Source organism: Bos indicus, chromosome X, assembly GCF_029378745.1.
Source record: "Bos indicus isolate NIAB-ARS_2022 breed Sahiwal x Tharparkar chromosome X, NIAB-ARS_B.indTharparkar_mat_pri_1.0, whole genome shotgun sequence".
NCBI lineage: Eukaryota > Metazoa > Chordata > Mammalia > Artiodactyla > Bovidae > Bos > Bos indicus.
The window spans coordinates 40,711,046-40,728,962 of NC_091789.1; the positions used below are offsets into that span (position 1 = coordinate 40,711,046).

Consider the following 17,917-nt stretch of genomic DNA (forward strand, 5'->3'; position numbering starts at 1 on the left):
TACAAACAGAACTACTATATGATCCAGCAATCCCAATCCTGAATGCTATGCTATGCTAAGTCACTTCAGTCATGTCCGACTCTGTGTGACCCCATAGACGGCAGCCCACCAGGCTCCCCCATCCCTGGGATTCTCCAGGCAAGAACACCAGAGTGGGTTGCCATTTCCTTCTCCAATGCATGCAAGTGAAAAGAGAAAGTGAAGTCACTCAGTCGTGTCCGACTCTTAGTGACCCCATGGACTGCAGTCTACCAGGCTCCTCCATCCATGGGATTTTCCAGGCAAGAGTACTGGAGTGGGGTGCCATTGCCTTCTCCTCCAATCCTGAATATATACCTGGAAAAGACAAAAACTCTAGTTGAAAAGATACTTGCATCCCAATGTTCATTGCCACACTATTTACAATAGCCAAGATGTGGAAACAATGTAAATGTCCATCAACAAAAAATGATAAAGAAGATGCAGCACACAAACACACACACACACACGTGTGCACCCAGAGGAATACTACTCACGCATGAAAAATAATGAAGTAATACCATTTGTGGAACCATGGGTGGACCTAGAGATTATCATATTAAGGGGAGTATGTCAGAAAGAGAAAGACAAATATTCTATTCAGTTCAGTTCAGTGGCTCAGTGATGTCTGACTCTTTGTGACCCCATGAATTGCAGCATGCCAGGCCTCCCTGTCCATCACCAACTCCCAGAGTTCACTCAGACTCACGTCCATCGAGTCACTGATGCCATCCAGCCATCTCATCCTCTGTCATCCCCTTCTCCTCTTGCCCCCAATCCCTCCCAACATCAGAGTCTTTTCCAATGAGTCAACTCTTCACATGAGGTGGCCAAAATACTGGAGTTCCAGCTTGAACAACATTCCTTCCAAAGAAGTCCCAGGGCTGATCTCCTTCAGAATGGACTAGTTGGATCTTCTTGCAGTCCAAGGGACTCTCAAGTCTTTTCCAACACCACGGTTCAAAAGCAACAATTCTTTGGTGCTCAGCCTTCTTCACAGTCCAACTCTCACATCCATACATGACCACAGGAAAAACCATAGCCTTGACTAGACAGAACTTTTTTGGCAAAGTAATGTCTCTGCTTTTCAATATGCTATCTAGGTTGGTCATAACTTTCCTTCCAATGAGTAAGCGTCTTTTAATTTCATGGCTGCAGTCAACATCTGCAGTGACTTTGGAGCCCAAACAAATAAAGCCTGACACTATTTCCACTGTTTCCCCATCTATTTTCCATGAAGTGATGGTACCGGATGCCATGATCTTCGTTTTCTGAATGTTGAGCTTTAAGCCAACTTTTTCACTCTCTACTTTCACTTTCATCAAGAGGCTTTTTAGTTCCTCTTCACTTTCTGCCATAAGGGTGGTGTCATCTGCATATCTGAGGTTATTGATATTTCTTCCGGCAATCTTGATTCCAGCTTGTGTTTCTTCCAGTCCAGCATTTCTCATGATATACACTGCATATAATTTAAATAAGCAGGGTGACAGTATACAGCCTTGACGTACTCCTTTTCCTATTTGGAACCAGTCTGTTGTTTCATGTCCAGTTCTAACTGTTCCTTCCTGACCTGCATACAGATTTCTCAAAAGGCAGGTCAGGTGGTCTGGTATTCCCATCTCTTTCAGAATTTTCCACAGATTATTGTGATCCACACAGTCAAAGGCTTTGGCATAGTCAATAAAGCAGAAATTGATGTTTTTCTGGAACTCTCTTGCTTTTTCGATGATCCAGCGGATGTTGGCAATATGATCTCTGGTTCCTCTGCCTTTTCTAAAACCAGCTTGAACACCTGGAAGTTCACCGTTCACGTATTGCTGAAGCCTGGCTTGGAGAATTTTGAGCATTACTAGCGTGTGAGATGAGTGCAAATGTGTGGTAGTTTGAGCATTCTTTGGCATTGTCTTTCTTTGGGATTGGAACGAAAACTGACCTTTTCCAGTCCTTTGGCCACTGCTGAGTTTTCCAAATTTGCTGGCATATTGAATGCAGCACTTTCACAGTATCATCTTTCAGGATTTGGAATAGCTCAACTGGAATTCTATCACCTCCACTAGCTTTGTTCGTAGTGATGCTTTCTAAGGCCCTCTTGACTTCACATTCCAGGATGTCTGGCTCTAGGTGAGTGATCACACCATCGTGATTATCTGGGTCATGAGAATCATTTTTGTACAGTTCTTCTGTGTATTCTTGCCACCTCTTCTTAATACCTTGTGCTTCTGTTAGGTCCATACCATTTCTGTCCTTTATCGAGCCCATCTTTGCATGAAATGTTCCCTTGGTATCTCTGATTTTCTTGAAGAGATCTCTAGTCTTTCCCATTCTGTTGTTTTCCTCTATTTATTTGCATTGATTGCTGAGGAAGGCTTTCTTATCTCTTCTTGCTATTCTTTGGAACTCTGCATTCAGATGCTTATATCTTTCCTTTTCTCCTTTGCTTTTCACTTCTCTTCTTTTCACAGCTATTTGTAAGGCCTCCCCAGACAGCCATTTTGCTTTTTGGCATTTCTTTTCCATAGAGATGGTCCTGATCCATGTCTCCTGTACAATGCCACGAACCTTATTCCATAGTTCATCAGGCACTCTATCTATCAGATGTTGTCCCTTAAATCTATTTCTCACTTCCACTGTATAATCATAAGGGATTTGATTTAGGTCATACCTGAATGGTCTAGTGGTTTTCCCTACTTTCTTCACTTTCAGTCTGAATTTGGCAATAAGGAGTTCATGATCTGAGCCACAGTCAGCTCCTGGTCTTGTTTTGGTTGACTGTATAGAGCTTCTCCTTCTTTGGCTGCAAATAATATAATCAATCTGATTTCGGTGTTGACCATCTGGTGATGTCCATGTATAGAGTCTTCTCTTGTGTTGTTGGAATAGGGTGTTTGCTATGACCAGTGCATTTTCTTATGATACCACTTATATGTGGAATCTAAAAAGATGATACAAATGAAATAATTTGCAAAGCAGAAACAGACTCAGAGAATAGTTTTGGTTACCAAAGGGGAAAAGCAGGGGAAGGGATAAATTAGGAGTTTGGGATTAAGAGATACACACTGCTATGTATTAAATAGTAGCGCTGTCGTGCTGGAGGCAATGGCACCCCACTCCAGTACTCTTGCCTGGAAAATCCTATGGATGGAGGAGCCTGGTAGGCTCCAGTCCCTGGGGTTGCTAGGAGCCAGACACGACTGAGTGACTTCACTTTCACTTTTCACTTTCATGCATTGGAGAAGGAAATGGCAACCAACTCCAGTGTTCTTGCCTGGAGAATCCTAGGGACGGGGGAGCATGGTAGGCTGCTGTCTATGGGGTTGCACAGAGTCGGACACGACTGAAGTGACTTAGCAGCAGCAACAGCAGTCCTGCTGGAGAAGACTCTTGAGAATCCCTTGGATAGCAAGGAGACCAAGTCAGTCAATTCTAAAGAAATCAACCCTGAATATCCATTGGGAGGTCTGATGCTAAAGCTGAAGCTCCAATATTTTGGCCACCTGATGTGAAGAGCCAACTTACTGGAAACAACTCTGATGCTAGAGGGTGCTAGAGGATGAGATGATTGTATGGCATCACTGACTCAGTGGACATGAGTTTGAGCAAACTCTGGGAGAGAGTGAAAGACAGGGAAGCCTGGTGTGCTGCAGTCCATGGGGTCACAAATTCAGACACAACTGAGCAAAAGAACAAAAATGTATAAAATACATAAATAAGGTCTTACTGTATAGAACAGGGAACTATACTCATCATCTGCAATAACCTATAATGGAAAGGAATCTGGAAGTGTTTTATGTATGTGTGTGTATATATATATATATATATATATATATATAAAGTCAATCACCTTGCTATACACCAGAAATGGACACAACATTGTTAATCAACTATGTGAAAGTTAGTGAAAGTCATTCAGTCATGTCCGACTCTTTGCGACCCCATGAACTATACAGTGCACAGTTCATGGAATTCTCCAGGCTAGAACACTGGAGTGAGTAGCCTTTCCCTTCTTCAGGGGATTTTTCTGACCCAAGAATTGAACTGGGGTCTCCTGCATTGCAGGTGGATTTTTTACGAACTGAACTATGAGGGAAGCCCTAACTATACTTCAGTTTTTAGAAACAAACACACAAACAAACAAACAAACAAAAAAACTAGTGAAGTTGGAAGAGCGGGTGAGGACATCACAAAACAAGCAAGCGTCACATTACTGTCAAACCCTAGTGTCATTTCACATGTAAAGCTGGCCCCTTTCCTAAAGCCTCTTCCAATTGTCATTTGGGAACACTAGTTGGGCAGTACAACAGGCCAAGGTCACCTGCCACACATCATCTTGTCTTTACTGCCTCCACTATTCCTTCAAAGGCAGTAAGCAAGAGGCCCACACTGGTAAACTCCTCCTGGTGCTTGAAGCTTCCACAGCTCAGGCCACTGGGGAGTTGGTGTGTTCAAACCTGTATCACATCTTCCTTCTCTGCACGATGCATCAGCAGCAGCCACTCTGCTCAGCCTGGGTGCCACAGAGGGCAAATCAACCTTCTTCTGGGGGCCAGGAGCATCTGGGCCCAACTCCCTCACCTCTGTGTGTGTGCAGTTGCTAAGTCATGTCCGACTGTTTGTGACCCCATGGACTGCAGCACACCAGGCTTCCCTGTCCTTCACCATCTCCCAGAGTGTGCTCAAATTCCAATCCATTGAGTTGGTGATGCTATCTAACCATCTCATCCTGTATCCGGGCAATAACTCTCAGAACATGAAGACCAAATGTCATCTCTTGAAACTTTTTATGCAGTAACAAGGATTGGAAACCTCCACATAAGCCATGAGAAGTTAGCCTGCCAAAGATGGTGCCTGTGTCCAGTTCAGCGAGGACAGGCACCAGCTGCCAGAACCACTCATCCTGGAAAGAGCCATGCTGGTCATCACCTGACTCACCTGTGTGCCCCTCTTGTCTACTTGCTGCTTGACCCTGTGTATGGGAGGCACACAAAGTTTTGTCCAAACACTGACTAATCAAATGACTGAATCAGTGAATTCTTCTCTGGAAGGGAAGCAATGGCTTGCCTTTAAAACTACAAGTGAGGATATGAATCAACTGTATGAAGGACACAGGCCAGATGCCTTAGAGTTGCCCCTGAGTTGGACCCAGTCTAGTATCCCAGTCTCTTTCCCATGACCTTGCTCCAGCTACACACCTGGGCTCAGTTCCCTCCATGAGTCTGACCCTTCTGGGGGCCTTTCCCCCATATCCCAGCCAAGGAGACCCTCTTCACTACAGGACCCAGTCCAGACAGCCCTCCCATCTAATAAGCCCTCCATGGTCCCTTGTTGTGAGTCAGTGGTTGGTTCCCCATGCTTCATGCTCCCCAGCATCTGCCTCATTTCAGGCTCTGCACTTTACAGGTCTGCCTGGAAGATGTGCTCCAGCCTCCCCACCCACCATCCCTGAGTAATGCAGCAGTGAATGGACATTTGACAGCCTGCATGGTGGAGGAGCCTTTGGCAGGACGGGTGTCCTTGGACTTGAATGCACTTTACCTTGTGAGATCTGGCACCCAAACCTGCCCTCTACAATCAGGCTGTGCTTACACTGGGGTTAGCAGATGGCTGGGTGGACACACTGGAAGAAATTCTCCTCCTCAACCCAGCAGTTGTCTGATTCAAAAGATACCAAGAGCTCCTCCCACCAGGCTGCATGCAAGGCAGAGCGTGGTGCCAACCAGGCAAAGGCACTTGGTGTCCTGTGTGTACACACAGCCACCACTCAGGCACCAATTCCTAGTGTCAGCTCTCCAGTTTGGTCACCAGCAATCATGAGGCCTCAGGCACTGTGACAGCCTGAGCACTGGGGCCCACTGTAGACACCTCCAATGCCTGTCTGTGCCTTGCACCTCCCAACAGGCCAGCAGGAACCATCAGGTCAACATTACAGTTGCAGGGATGCCCTGCCCACCCCTGCCTGCTTACTGTCCCCTTGATGGCAAATGTCCACCCAGCCTCCAGCACCAGCTTCCCCCCAACCCACGAGAACAGCCTCATGAAGGAACCATCCCAAGAAGTCTGGCCCTGGAGTGGTCCGAGGAGAGGTGGCGAGATGGGGTCTTGGTACGGGGTTGACATCCCCTGCCCCACTGATTATGAGAACCCATCCTGTGCACTCAGCCTTGGTCTCAAGGCCAAAGCCCAGCTGCTAGAACTTTTGCTGGGCTGGCATGGGGAGAGGAATTTCCTGGCAGGTGAGCAGATCCAGGCATGTGGAACATGGAGGAATAGAGGGGAGTGACTTCTTTGCTTTGCTGTCTGCAGGGGGATGACCGGCTTAGGGTTAAGAACAGTGAGAACCAAGAGGGGTGGCACAGTCTCCCTGGTAGCTGACAAAGCTTCAGGCAGTGTACAGACATTGGCCCAGGATACAACAGAAGTGGCTGAACCTTAAAGACACTGAAGGTTCCGCCAAGGCAGGCCTGACCTGCTGGCATTGACGGTCCTCTTGGGAAAACCTGCATCCCTGACATGAGTGCCAGGGAGACTGGCAGGCAGGCCCCTGAAGCCCAGGTCATCCCAGACATCTCTGAACTTCTGAGCCTGTGGCAGCAGCTCACCCACTTCATCCCAAAAAGTGCTTGTGTCCCCCCCGCCCCCAAGGGAGCAAATGGGACTGGAGTCTTCCCTCACAGGTGCCCTCCATCACAGGAAGCAGGGGAGCTGGCTGCACTGATCTGTGGCAGGACCCACAGCACTACCAGCAAGAGAACCAAGTTACCACAGGAAGAGCTGGCCACATACTACCTGCCTGCCAAGCAGAGCAAAGTCACCACACAATACAGACTAGGCTTGGCGGGCCTGGTGTTGGAGGAGATGGACAACACCCCCTCGCCCCAGCCCCCTTGTCCAGGGACTGCAGCAGAGGTCGTGGGTTTTCACTGAGCAGCCAAGAGCCAGGGACCATGACCAGGGTTTCTGCCACCCAGGAATCTAGACTCACAGACCAGGGCAGGTGGTCAGTAAAATGCAGCCTCCCAGAGGCTCAATAGGTGGGCAACCAACCAAGGTACAGTCTAAACGACACTGAGGCCAAAGGCAGCCACCCCAGTAAACAGGTCAAGATCCCTCGCCCAGGTTTGGCCCCTGAGCCAGTTCTCAGGTCTGGAACTGAGGAACAGGGATGGGGCGGGTCCCGGGGAGAAGGATGCTGCTGAACCACAGCAAGCAGATGCATGAACACCCCTTGCCCCTCCCAAAGGGACCTTGGGCTCTGCATCAGTGACCCCATGCAGGGTGGTGGGACCATCAGAGGGGTGGAGGTTGGCAGATACAGTCAAATAGACACCAACATGAGAGACATGGTTAACTTTGAGTCTGTGGCTGCTTTGGGAGGACCCCCTGGGCTGGGGTTTCTGAGCACAAGGGGTCAAGATGCAATGGACATAGGGCCAGTCCCAAGGATCTGTCAGTGGGTCTTGAGCTGGGAGAGCCTGGAGTGCAGTATCCCCCAGAACAGGTGCAAGGCTTGGTGAGACATCTGTCGAGGAGTCCTTCAGAACCTGGGGGAACATGTGACATGAGGAAAAGATGGTAAGGCCAATTGGAAACCCTGCATAAACTCCAGCAAGTAAAAGAGAAATGCACAGAAAAACAAGGGGATACTTGCCCCACTCATGAACTGGAGAACCTTCCCACCTCTGGTGGTACCTCATGGGTATCCTCTGCTCCTGACTCCTCACACCCTATCTATGCTTGGCCAAGTCACCACAGTGTGTACACAAGTTCTCAAAGGGTAGCCAGACAGGGCTCTCACCAAGAGCAAGACAGTCCACTCACCAAAGTCCTTTCACCATTGGTATGGGATGGCAATGCACACTCCACACTGCCCTCCCTGCTCCTCGATCTCACAACCAAAACAACTGGACCCATTCAGTGGGCCATAGACTGGTGTCCAGGACCCCCCTCCAGTGCTGGGGGGCCTGGCACCTGGGTAGTGGCCAACCTGCTCAGATGGAAGACAGTGAACATGTAGACCCAAGAGCTTGGGAATGATGGACACGTGCAAACCAGCATCTCCTGAGCCCAGATCAGATGTGATATAAAGGCCTGTGATGTGAATGCAAGTGGCTCAGCGCCAGAGGCTCACAGAAGCTCCCAAGGCCCCCCTGGGTGGTACCCCATACCCTGGGCAGGCAGAACCTGAGTAATGGCAGCAGAGTGGCCACCCGTGTCCACAGGTCCCATGTGTGCTGTGTCCTCTCAATGAACTGCAGAGAAACTGAGATGAAATCAGAAATGTATCTGGTTCTCAGGCTGGCCTTTGCATCTGGGCCATATGGAGAGGGGCACAATAAACAGGAGCTGCCCTGGGGACAGAGGGGAAGGCTGGCCAACCTCCTGGACCTACACAGCTGCACCTGGGCTTATCTGCCTTGCAGGAGTCCAAGGCCCAGAACTAAAGTTAGCCAGGGTCCAAGGGACTGACATGGGTGTAAAGGAGTCCCCTCTCACAGGCAGAGTGCTGGACACCAGGGCAGCGTTTCCTCAGGGGCTGTTAGCCACAGGTGCAAAGCCTGGGGGTGGATGGCAGCCCCCAGAGGGAGGGCCTGAGGGACACACACTGACCTGTGGGGCACGTACAGCTCTGAGAGACCAGGCAAGCACTGAGTCCATCACTAGCCTGCAAAGAGAAGAGGATGAATCTGAAACACAAACAACCAGGGCAGGATGAGCACCCAGACCCCAAAAGAGGTGCCCACAACTCGGCACAAATAGGATACCCAGCTCAGTGGAAAATGGGCAATAGGCAATTCATTGAGGAAACCACATCAGCCAAGGAGGACACTAGGGAAACCAAGAATCTGGGTTGAGTCCATTCCAAGACAGTGCTGCCTGCAAACGCACAGCAGGAGCAAAGTGGAACCCTCACCAAGCTTCAGAGACCCAGGTGGGGTGGGAGGCAGCACTTCCTGTGGCTTGGTCCACACACCTAGGCATGTGAGGAGAGCTGGGGTCAGCAGCAGGGAAGGGATGGGTGCAGAGAAACACCAAAGAGCAGGTCCTCACAGCTCTCCCATCAGCAGCCACATGTCTCTTTACTGGGCAAGGCCTCGTTCGAAACCAGGATTTGGAGGAACAGCAGCAGCCCACCCACTGTTCACAGGACATACCTTCATGATATGAAACCATTACCAGGAGGTTCTGGTATTGGTTTTTGGGGTGTCTGGAGGCAGCTAGTAACTACTCTTGGGGAGAAAAGTGGGGCACAAGCATGAGGGGGTTGGGTGTGGTGATTGCTCGGGTCCCCACAATGTTGAGGCCTCAAATCCGGGAGGCAGTCTCTGCCCCTCAATTCATGGCTGGGAGGCTTCTTCAAGGAGAGAACAGGCAGCAGGCTGGAAGAGAAAGCACTGTTCCAACTCAACATTCCCACGGCAGCAGTTGTGTGGGTACCCAGCTAATGGGAACCAGTGAGACACTGACCTTGCCTTCCTGGGACTCAGAGACCCTCAGGGGTCCAGATTTGTGCACAGCAGCCACAGCCGGGGAGGAAGAGGGGGCCAAAGATGGCAGAAGGAAGATTCAGGGCGTTCCAGAACTCCTAGATGAGAGCACTTGACACTCGGGCAGACAGCGAAAGGGATGTTACAGTTGGACCTTGAAGGAGGACAATAGGTTGTCAGGACAAGAGGAGCCAGGGGTCCAGGGGTGGGAACTGCACAAGCTGAAGTGTGGGGTCATGGATGTGCTCTGCACAGAGCTCAGGGCCAGCACAGCCACCCAAAGTGCTGGGTGATGAGGAAGGAGACCTAGGACCACTGGAAGCCCCCCTCCCAGGGCAAGATGGACAGGTTGGGGCTTAAACAGGAGGGGGCTCAGCTGCCCTTTCAATCCAGGATTGATGAGGACAGATGTGCATGCAGTGTGACACAGAACCAATGTTGTGCAATACCAGCTGGAGAAGGAGAGAAAAGGTGGGTCCAGTCTAGTGGGGAGCCTAGGTTGACAGCACCCACTCCAGGCCATGAAGTCTGAGCTCAGCTAGTAGCAGTGGGGACAGGAAGAGGAGCATTTACTCTGATCAGGCACTTGGGAGGCAAGGACACAGTAGGGAGGGTGGCAGTCAGGAGGAGAGTCAGGTGGCTGCTCAGGGTGGGTTGAGCCCCCAGACAAGACGATGAGGACAGGAAACAGTTTTGAAGGCAAAGCTGCATTTCTCTGGGATATCTCAGGACTCAGGGGCAGCACAAAACACAGTGAGGATTTTCCTTCTCATCTGCAAAAACAAAAAAAACAAAAAACAGATAGACTGTTGCTCAGCATGGGGCTAGCAGCCCCAGGGTGGCTACAAGGGGAGCCAACCTGGGCTTTCAGCCCAGAGATGAGGAACTGTGCTCAGAGGTCCCACCTCTCCCAGCTTCCCTGGCCCCTGGGGTCCACTGTGAAGCTCGGATGCATTCGCTGAGGACACTGGATCCAAGTCACTTTGACTCTTGCCGATTCTCATGGACTGGACAACTATGGCAAGGATTCAAAAGGGCACAGTCTGGTCTCTTCCATGGAGCTGGAGGCTCAGCCTCCATGAGATCCCCAGGCCCACAGCTCCATCCCTGTCAGTCCTGCCCCACCCACCAGTGTCTCCACCCAGGGCCCTGCCCCAACCCACATTGGAGGCTCTGCCCCGCCACAGCCCTGATACACCAGTGGCTCTGCCCCACCCCAGTCCCTCCCCCGCCCTGCTCCCCGCTCCCCCTGGTGGCTCCGTCCCACCCTGCCCCACCCCAGGCCCCATCCCATGGGGGTCCCAATCAGCCCTGCCCCAGCCCTGCCCCAGCCCTGCCCCATCCCTGCCCCAGCCCCACTCCCCCGGTGGCTCCACCCCACCCCTCCCTGCCCCCTTCTACAGAAGTTTTTCCTCAGCCTGGTCTTTCCCACACTTCAGCCCCTTACTCCTCACCCTGCTCCTCCCGCTTGTGCCCCTCTCTTCCTGCTCGGCTGCTCACTTCCTGGTCCTCTTCCAGATCCAGCTCCAGATTGCAGGTCTCGAAGCTCCTCCCGGCCTGGCCTTCTGGATGCCTCATTTGGGGGGGCTCCTATTTTGTTTCTTAGGGGACAGGGCCAGTGAGAGAATGCGCGTTTGTTCACACGTGTATGTTTACGTAAATGTGTGCTTGCGTAAGTGTGTGCATACTTGAGTAAGGGAGGCTATACACACCGGAAATGAGGGGATTCAGGGTTTGTGGGCATGGCAGGGCTAAGGCCAACCACTGAAACTTGTCTGGAGTCTCATGTCCCGGTGGCAGACCAATGTCCTGCTGAGTGGCCACAGCCCAGCTATCCCGAAGCACCTGCGACTTGCTCTCCTTTCAGGAAAGCGGGACCTGCTTAGTGCATGGACGGTACCTCTGGGCAGAAGTTTCTAGGCTCTGCAACCAGGAACTTCTGCCAGGCGGCCAAGCCGTACTTTTCTGGTCCCTTCCATGGCCACAGTCCCCGCCCGCCATCCCTCCATGTGTGTGTCCAAGTGATGCCCTGGGACACATGCAAAGACACCTGCAGACCTGCCCTCCAACCTCCTGCTCTGCCCCAGGACTGTGACCTCACTGGAGCCCCACCCACTCCTGGCGAGCCACCAGGACCCGGGCCTGACCCTGCAGGGCTCAGATGTTTGTCAGCGGTTCCCCTCCTGGTGGGGCCCAACCACGAGTCCTTGGAGGACCACCAACTGACTGTGGCGGCCCCTGGGTCCTTCCAGAGTGGCAGTGTGAGGGGAGGAGTCTTGTTTTCTTGCTCCTTGCAGGGTCTCCTGGGCTGTAAATCAGCATCACTCCTGGGGGATGGGTTTCTTTGCTGTGGGCTGAAGCATCGTGGCATCCCTGTGCCAGCCCCGTGAGGACAGGCCAGCTGCTGTGATGAGCAGAACCCACCCTGAAGGAACCTGCATGTGTGTTTCTCATCAGTTGGGCCCTTCTGGGTCCCTGTGGTTGTGGGTGCCTGCCAAGGAGAAGATCATGGTGGCTTGTCCAACATTGCTGTCTTGTCACAGGTGATTTTCTCCTTGTTCCTCTGGTCCTCGAGTAGGTGAAGATGCCCAGACAAGCAGGCAGAAGAGTGTTTTCTCCTCTGGCCACCAAGCAGGCACTCTCTGCTTTGAGTGGTAGGAGTGCTTACAGCCCCTTCTTGCTCAGGGATTCCACCCACACAGGTGAGATTTGGAGGCACGCAGGAGGAAGGGGTTCGCTTGGTTCAGAAACTTAATGGCAAAAACTGGACAAACCTGGGTTCAAGTCACATACCCCAGTAGAAGAGAGCAATGGCCATGACTCAGGGATCAACTAGGTTCCCTGGTAACCAAGCCAGACTCAGTGAAGAGGGTGACCCTTTGTCACCCAGGGGGTGGGCAGAGGTTCAATGGAATGATGATGCTTGAGGCCATCCAGGGCGTGAGGACATGGTACCCTTGCCTGTGGTTGGAGGAGTGGACACGGGGGAGCCTTTGCAGAAGACCATTTGCTGGTGTGTGTCAACACCTTTGGGGTGTGCCCTGTGCCCCTGGCCTCCTCCTGCATGGCTCTTCAGTCAGTGAGTGTGTGGTCCCATCGAGTGGCTGTATTGGCAGAATGAGATTTCCCTTCCCTTCCATCAGGAGGGAAGTGTCAGTAACTTGTTGGGCCCCCAATGCTGGGAGGTGTAAATAGACACTGTGTAAGGGGGAAAACAGACACATGAAGATGTGCAGATGTGGAGGAGTGAGCCCGAGGTGTTGGGGGTGGAGAAGCCATCCCCCATCCCCCTTTTCCCCTGCAGAGAGATGTCCAGGCAGGGCTGACCCTCTGTCTCCAATTGCTGGGAGTCACATCAAGATCGCATTGGGTGGCTCAAACTACAAACCATGTTGGTTCAGGAGGCCGGGAGCCAAGGTCGAGGTGTCGACTGATGTTGGTTCTCTTGAAGGCTGTGGGGAGAGTCTGTCTCATCTCTACCCCTCACTTCTGGGGCTTTGCTGGCATGGAGGGCGAGTCTGGACTTGGAGAGCTCTGCCTTCATTTTCACCCCAGTTCTTCTGTGTGCCTGTCTCTAAATGTGTCCTTTGTATGGGGACAGGCGTCCTGTTATAGCAGGGTCCATCCTAATGAGATCGCTTGACCCCCATCACCTCTGTGAAGACCTTTCCTTTGTCTGTAAGGTCAAGCCAAGGTACTTGGGATTGGGACTCCAGCACCTGACTCTGAGGGGACAGGATGTGACTCCTCACACCCTACAAAGGCTCTGAGAAAGGAACACACTGGAATGTTCCAAGGATGGAAGGACGGCTTTCATGGCTACCAGGGCTGAATCCAGGGGTGAGGAGAGCAGGCTGCCAGGGTAGGAGCCATATCATGTGGGGCCTTGTGGGCCTGGGAGAACTGTGACTCTGCTGTGCTCAGGGAAGGAAAGGCCTGGGAGGCCCTGGGCTGGGTTCCTCTGGGATCTTGTCCCCATCCTCACAGCCACATGGAAATGGAGTCTCCTTGCGAGGTGCTGAGACCCTGCTGAGGTTCAGATCCGCGGCTCTGCTCCTCCGCCTTCACCCTGCTCCAGTGAACAGGGACACCCCTCCAGGTACAAGAAAAGAAGTGAGAATGGAGGTGCATGTGGTCAGGTCCCCTGCAGTCATGGGCTGTGTCTCTATGTGTCAGCACCTCCTCAGCCATGGAACAAGGTGACAGTAACCTAGCAGATTATTTGAGGTTTGAATTCTGTAATCCCTGTGTGGTGCCATCCCAGGCCCTGGTGATGACACAGAGCATGCCTGTTCCAGTAGTTTCTGCTCTCCTTTGTTCTTTCTTGAGGCTCTCAGCACAGGCTGGGGCATCTGCTGATAGTGGAGAAGTGGTGCAGGAAGGGCTGGGAAGAAGGTGACTCCCAATCACGTGGGGAAGACACCTGGTAGGGCCATCTGAGGTCCAGGGCAGCCCCAGAGCCGAGGCCAGGTTGGTTAGCACAGATCTGCCTTCATCAGCCTTGGTTTAAGATGGAGGATCTACAGAGCATGGACAGAGATGAGGCCGGGAGCTCAGGGGTGGGGTGTTCACTGGGGGTGGGGGAAGTCAAGCCCAGGACAGTGTTTGTCTGTGCTGGGAGAGGACTAAAGCCCAGCCTCTGGGCTGTGAAGCCAGGGGGCTTGACCTCCCTCCTCAGTGCTCCCAGTGTTTTGGGGCCCTCTGTCTTGGAACTCACTACATGCCTCTCTCCTGTTATAGTACCCTCCTTCCTGACCTCCCCACAGCCTCCGTGTGATAGATGCGCCCTTTGGGTTGCCACCCACCTGTCAGCAGACCACGTGGAGATGGATGGAAGGAGTCAGCCCTCTCTGACAACACCCCCCTCTTTCTGTGTCAGCAGACATGGAGGAAGCTCAAGCAAGTGGAGCTGAGGTCTGGCCCGGGGCTGAGGTCCAGCCCAGGGCTGTGAGCTTGGAGGCTGCTGTGTCAGGCTCCTGAACTTTGTGGTTCTGTGTATTTGCAGCCACATGAGGTCCTGGGAGCCCTGGGAGATGAAGTTTGGCTGTCTGTCCTTCCAGTAGCCTTATGAAGGTTTCATCTTAAACAGTGTCAAGACCCTGGAGATGCGGTGGTGGCCCATGCTATGGTGGCCACCAGCACTGTCTCCTGACTGTCCACATGGTGCACTGGGACTGGGAGGACGCTGCCTGGCAGGAGCTGCTGGAGCAGAGGCTGGGGATGAGCCCTGCCCAGATCCAGGCCTTGCTACAGGATGGGGACAAGTTTGGCCGTAGAGTGATTGTGGGCAAATGACGCCCTGCCCTGCGCTGCCTCCAAGGCCCCGGGTGCTGCCCTCTATCTCAGCCTGGTTGTGCTTGTTTGTTTTCTTTTTAACTGGTTGTGGGGGGGAGTGGGGGAGCTGAGGTTTCTTCATAGGGACAGCAAGGGTCCCTGGGCTGGGAGACAGTGGCTGAAGTGCTTGACCCCCAGTCTGGGCCCCAGTCCCTGTTTGTGCTCTGAGGAAGAGGCACATCCAGGTCTGCACATGGCACTTGTCTCTGTGTGTATCTGTGTGTGTATCCCCACATGTGTGTGTGTGTGCCTGGCAGAGACCATAGCCAGGAAGGTACCCAGCCTGGGTTCCATACCCCCACTTCCTGCAGCCGGGCCTGAGCAAGTCCCCTGACTCCCCAGGAGTGAGGCCCCACAGCAACACCTGTCTGCTGGTGAATCCCTTAGGGACCTGATGTCCACAGGCTCCCTGCCAGGGCCCTCCTGCTCTGTCCCTGCAGCCTTCAGTGGGCAGACTGAGACCTGCCTATGGCCTGGTGGGTTCATGGAGCACCAGGCCTCTCCCTTTCATTTCATTCCCTCCTCACTTGGCCTAACCCCGAATTCCCTTTGCCCAGGTGAGTCCATCTGAAATGTTCAACCAGAGGACCCAGTTGACCTCAGGTCCCCTCCATAATATGGTCTTAATCTCTAGCAAGTGTGACTTTGAGTCACCTTGTTCTCCTTCTATGTCCTGTCTTTGTACACAGGTCTCATGGACATTGGGGACACTTTGCTGTGCCCAGAAAACCTAGACTTGATGAGGTGGAGGAGCTGGAGAATCAAGCCCTGCTATGCAAACTGGAACAGAAGTACCTGACTGTGCTCACCACCCCTGCTGGATGCTGCAGCCCATCCCTGGGAGGGGTGGTAAGGATATCTTCTAGGTGGACATCCTGGAGCACCTGATCCCCTTTGAGGAGGAGGCCTGTCCAGGCTGGGCTCTCGAGAGGAAGGTGACCAAGAGACCTGCACATAGTGACACTGTCCAGTCACGGCTGTGCCCTGGACATGGTTCAGGTCTAAATCAGCCCCACCCTGGGATGTGCTGCAAACTTGGTGCAGGTCGGGACACCCCTCATGTGGTGCTGCTCTGGACTCAGCATGAGTCTCCAGGACCTTGACCTTTACAGTAAAATGGTGTCACCACTCGTTTTGGCCCTGCTGGGTCTGGGTGGTTGAGAGAAATGTGTTGTTAGGAAACCAGTCAGTGTTTTTCCCTCTATGTTCTGGTCCAATCTCCCCGATGTTGGAACAGTGACCAGGGGGTGATGGGGAAGGCTGGGGGCTGGGCTGAGCATGAGCAGCCGGTGAGGCCTTTGGCAGGCAGAGAGGCCCAGTGGCCCTGAAACAGGATGTGGTGTGTCCTTGCAGGTGACCCTTGCCCTACTGTAAAGTGTCCCTTGGGTCACAAAGTGTGTGAGTTGGTTACAGTGTCTGGCCATTCCTGATCCAAAGACAGGCTCCTAAATACAGCTGTGAGAGCAGAATGACAAGGGCTAGTGTTCACCTTGTGGAAACCTTGTACTTGTTTTTGGGTTTGGGGTCATGTGCTTACAAGGCCCTTGGTTGGTGGGGTGACCCTGCTTTCTGGTGGGCCTCTTGGGGAGGCCCTTGGATCAGGAGCTGGAGACAGATGCTCAGCTGCTAACCAGAAACTTGTGGCATCATCAGGGGACCCAGGAGGAGCCCCTTCTGCTTCAGGGTACATGACTCATTAAAGGTGATGCCCCCATGGTCAGGAGCCAGACTGGCACTTCTGCTGTGTGTCAGGCAAGGCCCAGGGACCAGCCCATCCTGGGCTGGCCTCAGCGCTCTGCTTGGGAGCCACACTCTTGGCTGAGGGTGTGAAACGCTGCTGCTTCAGATGAAAAGGGACCATGGGGACTGGACTGAGGCCTACCTGGGGCGTGGGCTTCCAGCCTCATCTGGCTCACCCAATGCCATGTGTGAATAGCATGGACAGATAGAAAGAACACAGACTCGCAGTTCTCATTCGATTCTTTATTTACTCCTTTGGAGTTTTGCTATACTTTATTAGACCCAGAAATATATTTTTGATTACAAGAGAGTGCTTTTGAGTGTCATTGGGGTCCTGGCAGCTCAGGGATTGGGGTTGTTCTTGAACTGCTCACAGAGGGCACATTTGTAATCTGAGGACTCCTACTGCTCCTCCTCTGCCTCTGTTGCTGCTGCTGCTGCTGCTGCTAAATCTCTTCAGTCGTGTCTGACTCTGTGCGACCCCATGGACGGCAGCCTATCAGGATCCCCTGTCCCTGGGATTCTCCAGGCAAGAACACTGGAGTGGGTTGCCATTTCCTTCTCCAATGCATGAAAGTGAAAAGCAAAAGTGAAGTCACTCAGTCGTGTCTGACTCTTATTGACCCCATGGACTGTAGCCCACCAGGCTCCTCCATCCATGGGATTTTCCAGGCAAGAGTACTGGAATGGGGTGCCATTGAGTGCCTCAGAGGCCTCATCTTGGGCCACAACTGAAACAGCCGCCATCATTACGGAAAAATAGGTGTACATAGTCATCATTGAACCATAACCTGGGTACCCTGGGGGGCTCTTGGGCAGTTACCCTGAGGTGTCCCTTCCAGCAGTAGCCAGAGATACAGATGTGGCGTTACTGGACATGCCCTCACCACTGAGGCCGTCCTGCTCACTGGGGAGATGGTTTGCTCCAGCCTGCAAGGCTACACTGCCCATAAACCAAAGGCCACAGAACGCAAATGAGAACTGGCCAGGGATTCCTTGAGCAGCTGGCATTCTCTCCTGGGCCTTCTTGTCAGCCTCTTGGGTGGACTCATGATGGAATCGAGGAAAGTGTCTGGTCGCCACTGCATGCTTCTTTCTCTTTGGGCTCGTTGTTGTGCTGGTGATGAGCTAAGCAGTTGTTCTGGGGTTGTCTTTCCACTGGATGTTCTGTAGGAGGAGAGGCTCTCTGAAAGTTGGAGTTGCGATAGATCTAAAAGGAAATGAATCACTTTAGCCATCTTTGGGGAGAATAGCTGTTCCTCACTGCCCTCCTTCCCACCACCGTCCCAGCCTTGCTAACTATGAAGACAAGGTCTCTTCATTCCTGGCAGGTTATGAGGCCC

The 17,917-nt window shown here is 52.5% G+C and overlaps 1 pseudogene; it reads left to right on the forward strand.

Moving 5' to 3' along the window:
- The first annotated feature begins 14,533 nt into the window (after positions 1-14,533).
- Positions 14,534-15,700, forward strand: LOC139181152 (protein EOLA1-like; annotated as a pseudogene).
- Positions 15,701-17,917: the final 2,217 nt, after the last annotated feature.